Here is a 15,362-nt window from a genome sequence, read left to right on the forward strand (position 1 = left end):
AAGTTACCACTGTAGATAGAACTGCCCTCCTCACCTCCCCTACACATCAGGAAGATTGTACTCTTCAAAGAATGTCTCGGGAACTGCTGATCTCTTACTCAATTCTTCCCCTCTAGAGTCCCCCTCCTCTGCTATCCATGACCCCTTACTTGTTGCCCCTCCCCACACTCCTGAACCCTCAGTAGCTTTCCAGCTAGGTCTATGCTTTATAAATCTTATACTTGCATAGACACTGTTATATCCGCCCTAATAAAAGCCCCGCCCCTGAGCACGGGGGGGGGGCTGCAGAGTCACGGGCAAACCACAGCAGCGTGTGCAGCGTGTCTTCTTTCCCTCCGGCTCTTGCTGCGACACGCAGGCCGCGCGGCCTAGCCCCAGCTGATCCAGTCTCCCCGCGCGCAGAGCCGCGGAGGCTGGATCTAACAATGGCGACGAGGTAGTCTACCCAACACGCGCGCGCTCGTTGCCCAACGAGCTACGGATGGCCCACGGCCAGCACCAAGCAATTTTTGGACACCCGGTGGGGGGCACAGGCACGTGACCCCCACCCCAAAAAAAACCAAAACATTTTATTTTCTCTCTCTATTCTCCGCGCATCCTGGAGGAAGCATCCCCACACCACATTCGGCAGCCTGCACAAACGGAGTGGCGCCAAGACTCTGCGGACGCATCCCAGGGGTCTGATGATCCGGGAAAGGTCAGAGGAGGCCCAAAAACCAAGCCACGCCTACATCGACAGCACGTGCGCACGTGTGAGCGCGCTGGATCTCGCCACTGCAGCCCAGGGTGCAACACCGAGGTGAGGCCAGCGAAGCACTACAATGGCGACCGGAACGTGCACCCCCAGACCGGGCACACCATCAAGACTGGCAGCAAATTTGACGTTATCATCAGCACAGGCCCGCCCGCAAGGGAGCACGTCAGGTTTGATCCAGCCGTTTGACCCCTTCACAGATCCGTCGTCAGTTGGCCCCAGGTGGCAGCTATGGATCCAGAAGTTCGAAATGGCGATGGAATGTAAAGACATAACAACTGCCAGGAAAATGAGGTCCCACTTGCTGTTGAACGTGGGGGATGAGGTACTGCGCATATTCAACTCGTTGAACGTTGACGATGGCCAGGACGCATACGCAAGTGCAAAAGATGCCCTGACGGCGCACTTCCTCCCCCAATTAAACCCCGATTATGAGAGTTTCATATTCTGCACCACCATACAGGCAGAGGAAGAAACACTGTACGCCTATCGCACACGGCTGAGGAAACTAGCCATGTCCTGTGAATTCACAAATGTGGAAAAGGAGATCCGGAGGCAAGTCATCAATGGTATCCAGTCGGAAAAGTTGAGGCGGATGGTACTTGCTGAGAAAGGAATCTCCCTCCAACGGATTCTCGAGTTGGGTCGACAAAGAGAACTGGCACATACCAGGGCCTCCAGCATGGGGGCAACGCTACACAAACTGCAACCGGCCCTCAACACAGCCATGGTGTCCCATGTTACCAACAGACAATTCACAAGAGTCGAGTCCGGTGGCAGCTTCGCCCAAAACAGGTTGCAACCACGTGTCCCGGGTCCCGCGGAGTGTGGATGGTGTGGCAGAGCGCAACATGGGCGGCAGAACTGCCCCGCACAAGGCACCACGTGCGGGGCGTGTGGCAGGAAGGACCACTATGCGAAGGTATGCCAGTCAGTGGGCACCATGGCCCAGCCCCCACAGAGTCCCCAAGAAAGGAGTGGGAACAAAAAGAAAAAGCAGGCCAGCGCAAGACCGGTCGAAGCGGCCAACTCCTCGACTGAGGAAGAGGGTGATGACGTCCCAGGCTCCCACCATGAAGCCGGAAAGGAACAAGGGAGAAAAGGACGGAAGGTCTACCTGGTATCGATGCTAGATCAGGGGCAGGTGCCACAAAAAAAAAACCTCCGAAGGCGTAAATGCCTGGTGAACATTCAAGACCAGCAGGTGTGGATGACCATCGACACGGGAGCCTCGGTTAACGTCATGCACACAAACATGTTCCAAACGTTACGACCCCAACCGAAGCTGAAGGACACAGACACACTGTTGTTCGCGTACGGCAGCAGGAGGCCCCTACCAGTCAACGGCAGATTCTGCACCACTCTAGTCCACGGCGACAACAAGCTATGGTCAAAGATCTATGTCGTGAAGGCAGGGATCGAATGCCTTTTGAGTGGGGACGCGGCGGAGGATCTGGGTCTGGTCAAGTTCATCTGCCAAGTCGATGAAGTGCAGGAAGTCGAGAACCTTTTGAAGCACTACCCCAAGCTGCAAAAGGGGATAGGATGCCTGAAAGGGAAGACCATCAAGCTTCACATTGATGAATCTGTACAGCCAAAGGCAGTGAGGCACCGGAGAACACCTTTCCACATGAGAGAACAGGTGGAAAAGGAGCTCAAAGCTCTAGAAGAGGCCGGAATAATTGAGGAGGTGACTGGGCCAACACATGGGTCTCCCCGATGGTAGTGACCAGAAAGCCCAAACAGCCCGGAAAAGTCCGGATCTGCATAGACATGCACCTCCAGAACACTGCCATTAAGCGGGAAAGCCACATTGCACCCACGATCGATGAAATAGTGGCTGACCTCACAGGGTCGCAAGTGTTCTCGAAAGTCGACCTAAAAGCGGGATACCACCAGCTGAAACTTCACAGAGATTCTCGCTACATCACAACCTTCTCAACACATCCTTCTCAAACGCCTGAGTTTTGGGATTTCGTCGGTGGCGGAAGTTTTTCAACAAACCATCCAAGAAGTCATCCGGGACATACCTGGTGTCCTCAATGTGAGCGACGACATCTTGATTCACGCACACAACAGGGAAGAACACCTCAAAAGGCTCCGGATCCTTCTGGGCAGGTTGGAGAACGCTGGACAGACCATACACAAGGAGAAGTGTGAATTTTTCAAATCGGAAATCACTTTTTTTGGATACAAGTTCAGCAGTACAGGCATATCATCTGACCCCCAGAAAGTCGCGGACATTCAGGCGGCAAGTCCTCCACTGACTCCCACTGAAGTGCACAGTTTCCTGGGCATGGCCACCTACTGTGGTAGGTTCATCCGAAATCTGGCCACGCTATCGGAGCCCCTACGTGAACTGACCAAACTGAACACCAAGTGGGAATGGGGGCAGGAGTGCCAGGAGGCTTTAGAGAACATTAAAGAGTCTGTCTGTTAAAACGAAGATGGCGTACTACGACACTGAGCTCCCGACAGAACTGTTCGTGGACACGAGCCCCGTAGGGTTGGGGGCCATTCTCCTGCAGGTCACCAGAGACGGGGAGAAAAGGCCTATCGCATACGCCTCAAGAGCTCTCACGATGACAGAACAGCGATAGTCTCACATCGAGAAGGAGGCCATTGCTGTGCTATGGGGGTGTCGCCACTTCCATCTGTACCTCTACGGACGGAGATTCACGGTGATCACAGATCACAAACCCCTCCTGCCAATCTTCATGGATACGTCGTCACACCCGCCGGCACGTATCACCAAATGGTTGTTAAATCTCCAGCAGTACAACTTTGAGCTGGTGTACCAGCCGGGAAGTGGAAACCCGGCGGACTTTCTCTCAAGGCACCCGCGAGCGGCAACCTCACAAGAGGTCCAAGTGGCTGAAGAGACCGAGGAGCACCTATGCCAGGTGGTGCGAGCCATGAGGCCCAAGGCTGTCAGCATTGAGGATATCGAGTCGGAAACCCACAAAGACACCTGCTGCGACATCGTGAAAGACGCCATCCTCTCGGGCGACTGGAAGACATTCATAAAGAACACCAACAACAGGACAGTCGAGGCGAACGTCTTCCTATCTGGGATGTTCACCGTGAGACAAGACTTATCGATCACCGAAAGCGGACTGCTACTCAGGGGAAATAGAATTGTCATCCCGCCGAGCCTACAAGGGAGGATAGTGGCCTTGGCCCATGAAGGACATCAAGGGATGGCGCGAACAAAAGCTCGGATCAGAAACCGGGTGTGGTTCCCACAGATTGACGAGCAGGTCGAACATCTGATAAGCACATGCCTACCCTGCCAAATACCCGGAGCCCCGCCTGAACCGGAACCCATTCTGTCAGCGGACCGTGGCTGTGGCCGGTGGGATGCCATCAGCATCGATTTCTGCAAACTACGAGAAGGCTTGTATCTCCTGGTGGCTATCGACGATCACTCACGATACCCAGAGGTCGAGATAGTGGAATCCACAGCGGCAGAGGTGGTCCTCCCTGCCATCGAAAAAATGTTCGCTACCCATGGTCTACCAACCACCATCAAGAGCGACAATGGGTCCACGTTCCAGGGGAGGAATTCAAACAGTATTTACAAGAACTAAACATCAAGTACCACCACATCATGCCGAGATGGCCCCAGGCAAATGGCGATGTGGAACGCTTCATGAGGACCCTGAACAAAGTGCTGAGGGTGTCGAAGGCAAACGCCAGCCCGTGGAAAATTGACCTGTACCGGTTTCTGAGGAATTACCGGCTCACCCCGCACAGCACGACAGGTGTCCCGCCAGCCGACCTCATGTATGGCACCGTTATAAAGTCATCGATCCCACATCACTCCAGCAAAACAACGGACGAGGTCGATCTGGAGCGCACTGAGAGAAGGAGAACGAGCGCCAATGCACACATGAGTGCGAAAAAGGAGGGCGAAACCATCCGACCATCATGTGGGCGACCAGGTGGTCCATGCTGCAAAATCCGACAAGGTCCAAACTGGACACCAGATACGAAGAGCGCCCATGGACCGTCAGTGCAAGGCATGGGACCATGGTGACGGTCACGAGAGGATCCCGCCAGGTGACACGAAATGCATTGTGGTTCAAGGCGGTACCATGCAACTTCTGGACTGATGGCAAAGGCCACCAGGACGATGAAGCATCTCAGTCCAACGAGGAGGAGCCCGCGCCCCTCCAGGACGAGGCAGAAGCAGGTGACAGGACATGGGAGCAGTGGGGCGAGCCGGACATAGGAGAGCCGGACAGAGAAGGTGAGCCACCCAATGGGACAGCGGGGGTCAGCCCTAGCAGAGGGCGATATGGTTTAAGAACTGCTACGAGACCGCCCGCCAGGTTTAAAGACTATGTATGTTAGGCGGCCCCCGGCGGACTGTTAGTAAAGAGGGTCCTGGCATATGAACAGTTAATAGCATTCGTTTGTGTTGAAGTTGTGGCACATGTGTTGGATAAAGTTAACTTTGTTTGAAATAAAGGAGGAATGTTACATCCGCCCTGCGTCCCGTTCCGGTCAAACCACAGCAGCGTGTGCAGCATGTCTTCTTTCCCTCCAGCTCTTGCTGTGACACGCAGGCCGCGCGGCCTAGCCCCAGCTGATCCAGTCTCCCCGCGCGCAGAGCCGCGGAGGCTGGATCTAACAGACACATACTCATTTACAGCATCACAGCCTGTATGAACCTGCCTTTACACAAAGGAAGGAAGCAACGTTTGCTGAGCCTCAGTTTGCGTCCTTTTAACAAAGTGTATAAAAAAGATCTGCTAGAACCATCAAAGAGAAAGGCACAAACAGCTAAGTAACCTATTAAAAAAACATTTCCAACTGTGTGTGAGTGACAAAGAAATGGTCTGGAAATCCCCACTTAAGCTGCAAGTCCTCAGCCACAAGGGAGTGTGGTTTACGGGTGGGCAATATCAATTATCCAACCCAGTAATTACCTAATTAAATACAGTAACCGTGATACACTTTTTGCCCAGATATATAATTAAGCTTATTTACCAAGGGGGGTTAGTTTTAGTTAGAAGGTGGTGGCCAAAAGAGGAGGGGTAGGAGGTGGTGAATTTAAGCAGAGAAAAAGGGTTCCCAAGGCTGGTGTGGGTATGACAAAGGCAAAGTGAGATCGGCACTGGAGGCTGTGGAACTTGGGAGAGTGATCTATAACTGTAGTTATAGATCCCAAAATGTGCATTCCGATTGGCTCAGGCACTGGCTGTACCAGCCCGAGGGTGCTAATAATGACAAATTACTACCATGTATTACCACATTCAGTATTCTATAATGCCAACTGAATACACGAATGGGCATATATTAAGTGCCACTTGGAGCCACATGTATCCTACTAGATCCATCAAAATGGCTTTGAAGTTTTAACAATAGCAGTTAGGCACTTTACAAATGTCACATCACATAACATTACTAACACATAAGGTGGACCCAGTGTTTTGCCAACAGACCTTTATCCATCCAGGTTTTCTATCTACTAGTACAAAAACAAAAAATGAGATTTAGGATTTCGGTCACTCAACACTAAAGTGTGAAAGCTTTTTGCTAGTGCATACATTTGGTATCACAAGGAACAAGTGACTTACCTGTAACTGTTGTTCTCCAGCATGGGTCTGGCATGGATTCACATGCTCATGAATATTCCCCGTCGTCAGGCTGGGAATCCTCGGTAAAGAAAAATCAATATCAGTTTCGTTTCTGATCTGTCTTTCGTAGTAGTAACCAATCACTGATCTCTGCGTCATACTGACCACAGCCAATGACTGCCATCTCCCTAAGCCCCGCCTCTGGCAGCCATCTTCAGATTTGGTAGCACGTGAAGTGGCAGTATGACCAAGTGAAGAGCCGCAGAGGGGTAGGCGGGAGGGTTCGCATGTGAATCCATGCCAGACCCATGCTGGAGAACAACAATTACAGGTAAGCAAGTTGTTCCTTCTCCAGCATGGGGTCTGGCATGGATTCACATGCTCATGAATAAAAGAATACATAGCAGTACACACATGCACAACCACGGGAGGTGGCAAAGGCTCAACATTAAGCATTAATCCAAAACTCAACATTAAGCAATTCTTACCTCCTCACCAGGCTCACCTTAGGCGAACAGGTTGCGCAGCACTGCTTGGCCGACCCTGGACTCCTCCCTGGAATCCCGATCGACGCAGTACAATTTCGTGAAGGTGTGCGTCGACCTCCACGTAGCAGCCCTGCAGATGTCCAGCAAGGGCACACCAGATAGGAATGCCGTGGTAGCTGCGATCGCTCTGGTGGAATGGGCTCTCGGACGGCCAGGCAGCGGTCGGTTTGCCAACCGATGACAGTACATGATACAGCCGGAGAGCCATCTGGAAATGGAAGCCTTCGAGAGAGCCTTCCCCTGGTTGACAGGTCCAAAGTTTACAAAAAGTTGTGACGTCTACCGAAAACTCTTTGTGCGGTCCACGTAGAACTTCAGCGCTCTAGCCACATCCAGCGACTGTAAAGTCCTTTCAGCCGGTGATGAAGGCGTCGGGAAGAAAACAGGCAACACCAAGGGTTAGTTGAAGTGGAAGTCCGACGGCACCTTGGGCATGAAGGAGGGGTGCGTCCTGAGCACTACCCTTGTGTCGTGAAAAGTCAAGTACGGGGGCTTGCAGGAAAGGGCCTGGATCTCTCCCACCCGTCGTGCGGAGGTGATGGCCACAAGAAACGCAGTTTTCCACGACAAGAACTTCAACGGAGCTGAGTGCAGAGGCTCGAACGGAGGTCCCATGAGCTTGGTCAGCACCACGTTGAGCTCCCACGCCGGGGCCTTCACCGGCGGGAACGATCTGAACAGTCCCTTCATGAATTCTTTCACCAGACGATGAGACCACAAAGACGTCCGTCCCGTGGTTCTGGTGTATCGGGAGATCGCAGCAAGATGAATCTTGATGGAAGCGTGCGCCAGTCCAGCCTTGGCCAGCGTCAGCAGGTACGGCAGTACTTGAGGAGCCGTAATCTGTAGAGGGTTAATCTTGTGTGCGTGGCACCAGACAGAGAACCTCTTCCATTTGTGTCCGTAGCATTTAAGAGTTGAGGACGCCCTGGCCTTTGCAAGAACGTCTCTGCAGTCGGCCGGTATGTCGTAACCTCCAAACTCTAATGCTGCAGGAGCCAGGCCTGCAAGTTCAGCGACTTCGGGTCGTGATGGAGGATGGCGCCTCCTTACCTGGAGAGAAGATCCGCTTCCATTGGCAGCTTGATTGACGGGGACGCTGACAAGTCCAGAAGGGCCGGGAACCATATCTACCTCGGCCACGCAAGTGCGGCGAGGATCATCCTGCACCGTGACCTCGTGAGCTGGTTGATGAGCCGGATCAGCAGCGGCAATGGAGGGAACGCATATAGGAACAGGCCCTCCCAGGGGAACGAGAAAGCATCGCCCATGCTCCTCGGCTGGGGAAACCTGCTGGCGAACCTCGGGACTTGGAGTTCGTCGCCGTCGCGAACAGATCGATCTGGGGTGTGCCCCACCATCGGAAGAGGCGGTCCACTAGATCCTGTCGTAGTTCCCACTCGTGGCACGAGCACAGCTCTCTGCTGAGCGAGTCGGCGATGGTGTTTTTTATCCCTGCCAGATGAAACGGCACCAGAAACATCCCTTGGGCGACGGCCCAATGCCACAGATCCTGAGCCTCCTTGGACAGGGCTGGGGATCTGATACCGCCCTGCTTCCTGATGTAGAACATGGTGGTGGTGTTGTCGGTGAAGATCCTCACCACCTTGCCCGTGAGGGACGGAAGAAAGGACCTGAGGGCCCAAAACACTACCCGGAGTTCCAGGACGTTGATATGGAGGGACTTCTCCGTCGGCAGCCAAAGGCCTCTCGTGTGCAGATTTCCGGTGTGCACTCCCCACCCTTCCAGGGAGGCATCCGTGGTCACTATCTTCTGGTGGCCCAGGGTCTGGAAGTCCATGCCCGCCGTCAGATGCGCGCGGGTGCCCCACCACCGGATTGATCGTCGGAAGCTCTCGTCGAGTGTGATCCTGTCCTCGAAGCTGCCCGTCGTCTGGATCCAGCGAGCGTCCAGGAACTCCCGCAACGGGCGCATCCGAAGCCTGCACAGGCGGATGAGATAAATGCAAGAAGACATCATTCCGAGGAGGGATTTGATGGACCTCACCCTGGCCGTGTCCGCAACCCGCATCCGCTGCACCTTGCCCAAGATGGCCCTCGTCCTTTCCTCCGACGGAGAGGCCAGAAGCGCCACTGTGTCGAGTTTCGCTCCCAGAAACAGTGCGTCGTGCGCGGGCACCAGGTGGGACTTGGCGTAGTTTATGGAGAATCCCAGGTCCGTGAGTAGTTGGACGGTCCTCGCCGTGTGCTCCGCGGAGAGCTCCTTTGTCTTTGCTCGGATGAGCCAGTCGTCCAGGTAGGGGTAGACGTGGATCCCCTCCAGGCGCAGCCGCGCCGCCACCGGTGCGGGGCACTTGGTGAACACCCTGGGTGCCGACCTCAATCCGAAGGGAAGGGCTCTGAACTGGTAGTGACGCCCTTGGACCACGAATCTGAGAAACTTTCGTTGTCCCTTTAGGATGGGGATATGGAAGTAGGCATCCTCCAAATCCAACAACGACAGGAAATCGCCCTCCTCCAGCTGACCCAGGACGTGCTGGAGGGTGACCATCCGGAACTTCTGTGCCTTGATGAATTTGTTCAGTCTTCGTAGGTCCAGGATGGGACGCCATCCTCCCGTCTTCTTCTTCATGAGGAAGTATCTTGAGTAAACTCCGGAGCCCCGAAGCCTCTTTGGGACGAGCTTGATGACGCCTTTCTTGAGCATCGCCTTTACCTCCAAGAGAAGTTGAGGGACGTGATGTTCCTTCCTGGCCACGGGGGGGGGGACGCACGTGCACTTCTTTAGAAACTCGAGCATGTGACCCTGGGCCAGGGCGTCCAGCACCCAACGGTCGGTGGAGATGGACTCCCACACGCTGACGAAGTTCGCCAGCCGGCCTCCCACCGGGGTGCTTTGGTGGGGGCCCGACCCCACGGCCGGTTCAGTCCTGCTTTGACGAGGCTTTGCTGCCTTGCCCTCCTTGGCAACGATGGCGGGGTCTGCCCGACTTGCCTCTTCCCCTGTAGGCTTCTTGCGGCGACGAACGGGCCGCTTGACGATAGGTGGAAAATCCGCCGCCGGAACCTTTGGAGGCACCCTGCTTGCCTCCGCCACTCCGAAAGGGCGGCCGTCGTTGCTGGAGAACACCAAGAGCCCGGCCCGTCTCCGTGTCCGTCTTGATGGCTTGTGGGGAATCCTCCACTGTTTTCCCAAACAGGTTGTTCCCGTCGAACGGCATGTCCAAGACTCTGGTCTGCACGTCCTGACGGAAGTCAGTTGCCTTGAGCAATCTACGCCGTCTAAGGCACACGCCGTTGCCCAACTGGCGAAATCCAGTGTCAGCGATGTCCGTCGTTATCGTAATGGCGTGGTCCGACGCCACTTCTCCTTCCTGCAAAATCTCTAGGGCCTCCGTCCTCTTGTCGTCTGGTAAGAAGTCCAGCAGGGGGGCGATTTTGTACCACAACTCCCTGTCGTAGCGGGCTACGATAGCCAAGGCGTTGGCAGCCTTAATCCTCGTCGCTGCTGATGAGATGACTCTGCGTCCCATCGTGTCCAATTTCTTTCCCTCGCCGTTCGGCGGGGAGGTTGACGTAGAGGCCGAGGCCCCCCCGCTTTCTTCCTGGCCGCCGCGGAGACGACCGAGTCCGGGGTCGGCTGTGCCCGAAGGCACAAGAGGGCCGCGTCCGGGTCCCGCTACTTGTCGTGGACGGGGAGGAGGGCTGAGCAGGGCGCGATGGTTGAAAGGGAGGTGGAGGATGAATCCTTCTTCTCTTAGGAGGAGGGCTCCCAGAAGGGCCTGGCTCCGGGTCCCCCGTCGGGACAGGTTCCCCCGTTGGTGGTAACGGCAATCTCGTCCTTATCTCTGAGCATAAGGACTGTATAGCCAACAAAATGGCCGCCGAGTTGTCTTGCGGCACTGGTTGAGGGGAGTCCGACGGGCGGTCAGGAGCCCCGTCGGCACCCTCGACGTTCTCGTCGTCTCCTACGTCGGGGTCCCTCCCGACGGGCTGGTCTTCTTCCACGCCAACGCCGTGGCTTAAGACTTTGATCAGCTCCTCCTCAGAGGTTGAGGCCGAATCCACGACGACCTCCTGCCCCCCCTTTTTCTTCTCCGTCGGAGGTTTCACGGGGGTCCTGTCGATGGGCATGAAAGAGGACTCCCTCCGCAGGGCAGGGAGACTCTGGGCCCCGAGGTCGCCACCACTGGTGTAGCCTCCACAGGCTGAGCCAGGGCCGCCGCGACTGTCTCGATAGAAGCCTTGGCCGGATGGATTAAGGCTTTCACCACCTTAGGTGCGCTCACCACCTTCTCCTTGGGGGGAGGGTCACCGCCTCGCTCCCCCTCCGATGGGGCCTTCGAGCTCGACCGGGGTCTCTCCAGGAGCTTCGCCGGGTGCTCGGCCTTCCTCTTACCCGAGCCAGAGCGTTGGCTCGTGGTTGATGGCGCCAGGGAGGATGCGCCCTGCCTGGCGCCCGTAGAGCCCGACCGTTCGGCACTCCCGGTGCCAGCGGACTCGCGGTGCTTGGCCTTCTGTTGGACCCCCGTCGCCGGGGCGCCCTCAAAGGTCTTAGAAGACCGCTCGGACTTCTTCTTCTTCTTCTCACCTGACGGGCTCTTCCCTTCCAGCCAGTTGGCGAGACGCAGATGGCGGTCCTTCATGGTCCGCTCCGACATATTGCCGCAAAACGCACAGTCCTTCTCCACGTGCGTCTTGTCCTCATGCAGGCAGTAGAGGCAGAGGGAGTGTTCGTCCTCCTTAAAGACATTCTGAAGCTGGCATCCAGGGCAGACCCTGAACAGCTTTCCGGGCAGCGAGCTTCCCTTCTCCTGGGCCATGATCGAGATGGGCCTGAGAAACTTCTGGAGTCCTCCAAAAGCGTGGCTCGACGAAATCTTCACCCTTGAGGGGCGTAGAAGAATCCGATACGGGTCCCCGTTGATCGGAAAGAAACGGTGGAGCTTGAGGCTCTTTTGACCGAAAAAGAGAACATTTTCCTAAGAAAAAGTGCGAAAAAAGCACTAAAGCTCGAGAGCAATAGCACGAGGATCCCAACACTTGAACGTGCAGTAAAAATCTGAAGATGGCTGCCAGAGGCGGGGCTTAGGGAGATGGCAGTCATTGGCTGTGGTCAGTATGACGCAGATATCAGTGATTGGTTACTACTACAAAAGACAGATCTGAAACGGAATTGATACTGATTTTTCTTTACCAAGGATTCCCAGCCTGACGATGGGGAATATTTATGAGCATGTGAATCCATGTCAGACCCCATGCTGGAGAATCATTGATCCACATAATTGCTTTGTTAAAAATTTCACATTGAATCATGTGCTTACTTACCCGATCTAAAAATGTTTGCAATGGTATACACTTTCATTAATTTAGAACAAATACAGAGACTATCAAAACAGTCACAAAATGTTCACAAAATACATAATGTCTCGTTTAACACCAGTCGTTCTCATTTTCTCAAAAATAGCACCTCTTTTTCTTGACTAGGCGACTGCATCCCTTACATGTTTCAGCTCTGAGTGCAATACTGGGCCATCCCCATTGGGCAATACTTACTCGGGCTGATCAATGACTTATTGTGTAATTGATTAGGCCACATCTCACCCTGGTCACATGCATGTATTCTCTGTCTGGAGCAGAAATGTGAAGGTGCCCTAAGACAGGCAAGAATAACCACCCAGTTTTATTTTATTTTCGCCACTGCATTCTGGGCCTTGTAGTTGTGTTTTCCCCACTTTAAATGTAAGGCTACACGATAGAGAATATATATATAGGCCAACATTTGACCTGACGTGGGAAAAGGTGCTCTGAAGGACATGTGATAGTGAATTTTTGGTCAATTTTTTCAAACCTGGAGACAAAAAGCCCTTCCCCCCTACCATTCCCCTACCATTCCTTTCCTCATAATGACTAATTGAGTTTCCTTGGGAAAATCGTCTTGTACTTCTGTTCCTTTATTTGTCAGAATGTTGAAAAGCGCAGAACCATACGAAATGCCACAATTAAGCACTCTGCAAGAAGCAAATGTTCACACTTGCGCTTCTTGTTTGGCTTTCTTTGGAACTTTCAATTGCGGAAGACCATGAACAAGAGGTTTAATATATATATTTTATATTTACAATCAATCATAACAGATAAGATAAAAACACATATCAGCAACAATTCAATGAAAACAAAAACGATACAAATATATATCACAGGATTCCCCACAGTAGAAAAACATAATATTACAATATGTATAGGGTAGAAGACATTCTTATGCCAACATATCTAGGAACCGGCCCCAAATCTGATCAAATAAATTCATCTTTTTGTTTCTAAAAAGGATAATTCTCTCCATTCTGGCCACTTGTCTGAGGCCCATTCTACAAACTTCGGCCTTTCCACTTCCTTAGAATAACTTTCTTGGCAGAGTTAGAAGCCCTGTGAAACCAACATCTTTGGGGATATGCGAGTTCAGCCACCAATTCATCCTCGCCCAGAATCACACTCACATAGTCAAAATCCACATCAAGCATGAGAACCTCAGTCATTTTCAATGACACCTCCCTCCAATAATGCCTCGTTCATTACATTACCAAATCATATGTTCAAATGTTCCTTTAGAATGTCTGCATCTCCACCACGCATCTGAGTCAAGAAGGAACCTTACTTGAAGCCTTTCAGGTGTCCAATAAAAAAAAAACAAAAAAAAACATACCTTCGTCCCTGCCAGGGGACGATGGAAGCCTCCAGCTGTGTGGACGCAGGAGCAAGAAGGTAAGTGGGGTGGGGGAGGTAGGAGTGAGGGAAGGAAAAAAAAAAAAAAAAAAAACCTGAGTCCCCAGCGGGGGGCGGAGGCAGCCACTCAGCCATTAGGAGGCTCGGAGCGGGGATGGCCCCGCTTTGAGCCTCCTCATTGGCTGAGGGGCTGCCACGCCCCCCCACCTCCGCCAAGGACAAGGCAGCTGGAGTCCCGGCCGAGAATCAAAGGATTCTCGGCCGGGTAAGGACCCGGCAAGAGCCAATCAGAATGCGTGTTGAATTCTGCTTGACTCTCGCCGGGTACTTATAACAGTTATCCTTTACAGAACAATATCTATTGCCATGTGTAAATAGTTCAAGCAGTCCATCTTTTGAACTTGCATTCTGGTACTTGAAGCATTGTTTTTACTTAAATCTTAGTAAGAACTGTGACGATTCACAAGATGCTGTCACTTCTCCCCAAAGGGGAGCCCTTTCCCATGAGTGTAGGGAGGTGTGGCCGCTACCCAATAGTCCCCCTGAGGGTGGTTTAATGCAGGAGGAACTAATGGGGAGGAACTCCCCCTCAGGGGGTAAGGATGATCACCTGGGGCACAGCCCGTAAAATATCTTTACTCCACATATTCCCTAGCCCTCCCTAACGTCCCGAACCACTACACATTGAGAGTAAACCTACGTATTGTTGTAACACAGCAGAGGAAGCCTAGAGTACTAGAACGAGGAAGAGCACAGTAGATATTTAGATCACTGACTGTGCTATGCTAGCACTGGTACTAGGTGGCCCGAGGAGGCATGAGGATCAAGTTATTAATAGAGATTAAGGACTTTTTATTTTTTTATTGTGTTTAGCCTACAAAAGTTAGCTTTTCACAAAAGAAGAAAGCATAATACACAAGAGAAAACAATACAACAGAAAAAAAGAAAACATTGCTACAAGAAAGTTAATGTCATTACATAACATTTAATCAAAATACAGCAAACTGTTCATTAAATTCATCCGTGAACTAAATTTTAAAATTTAGCTATTGTTCCCAAGACGACGCATAAAAAAGCATACAATGCCAAAGTTTGTTTCACTGCATTGCCCCACATGAGCCTGGCCCAGATCATGTCCGTCAATAGCGCTGCACCCAAATAGCGCAGCCATGGTTCCCCAAACGCGGGACAAGCCAGGACAATATGTTTAAGAGTCTCCACTGTGGTAGACTTGCAAAATCTACAACTGGTGTTTGTTACTGACTTATCCCACTTTGACCTCCTTGGTTCAAGCAAAGCGCAAGTATACGCCCAGAATCTTTGGGCAAGGGAATAAGGGTAAATACATCAAGCTCTCTGATCGATTCCTTCTAAACTTTGCATATTCCCCATAAAGGGAAATATTTCCCAGTAGGTCAGAAGTTTCGGCCCAGTGAGCTGTGAATAGATTTCGCTTTACAACCCCAGGCACCACCCTCAACTCCTCAGGAGAGGACCCAATCTAAGTATCTCACACATAGTAGTCTTGAACTGAGTCAGGGTAGAAACTGATTGAATTGATGACGACTCACCCAAGGGATGGTACAAGGAGTTTTTTGGGGGATTTAACATTTTGGCATATTCGGCTAACTTCCTCCATAATGTTCTGGCCACCAAAGAAATGAGTCCCAGCTCATGTCTGACAACATTGGGCACAGAGTTGTTGAGCCCTAGAGTTCTCTTCCAGACGACTCCCTGGAGAGATCCGAGTGATGCCCCCCAAGTTGAAAGGGACTATACCAAGACCATATAAAA

At 52.5% G+C, this 15,362-nt stretch overlaps 1 protein-coding gene across 2 annotated transcripts in view; it reads right to left on the reverse strand.

Moving 5' to 3' along the window:
- Positions 1–15,362, reverse strand: part of LOC138481372 (enoyl-CoA hydratase EchA19-like) — a 501,182-nt gene that overhangs the window by 9,553 nt on the left and 476,267 nt on the right. The gene's annotated exons all lie outside the window — the stretch shown is intronic.

This window comes from Ambystoma mexicanum, chromosome 5p, assembly GCF_040938575.1.
Source record: "Ambystoma mexicanum isolate Mex_15411 chromosome 5p, UKY_AmexF1_1, whole genome shotgun sequence".
Taxonomy (NCBI): Eukaryota; Metazoa; Chordata; class Amphibia; order Caudata; family Ambystomatidae; genus Ambystoma; species Ambystoma mexicanum.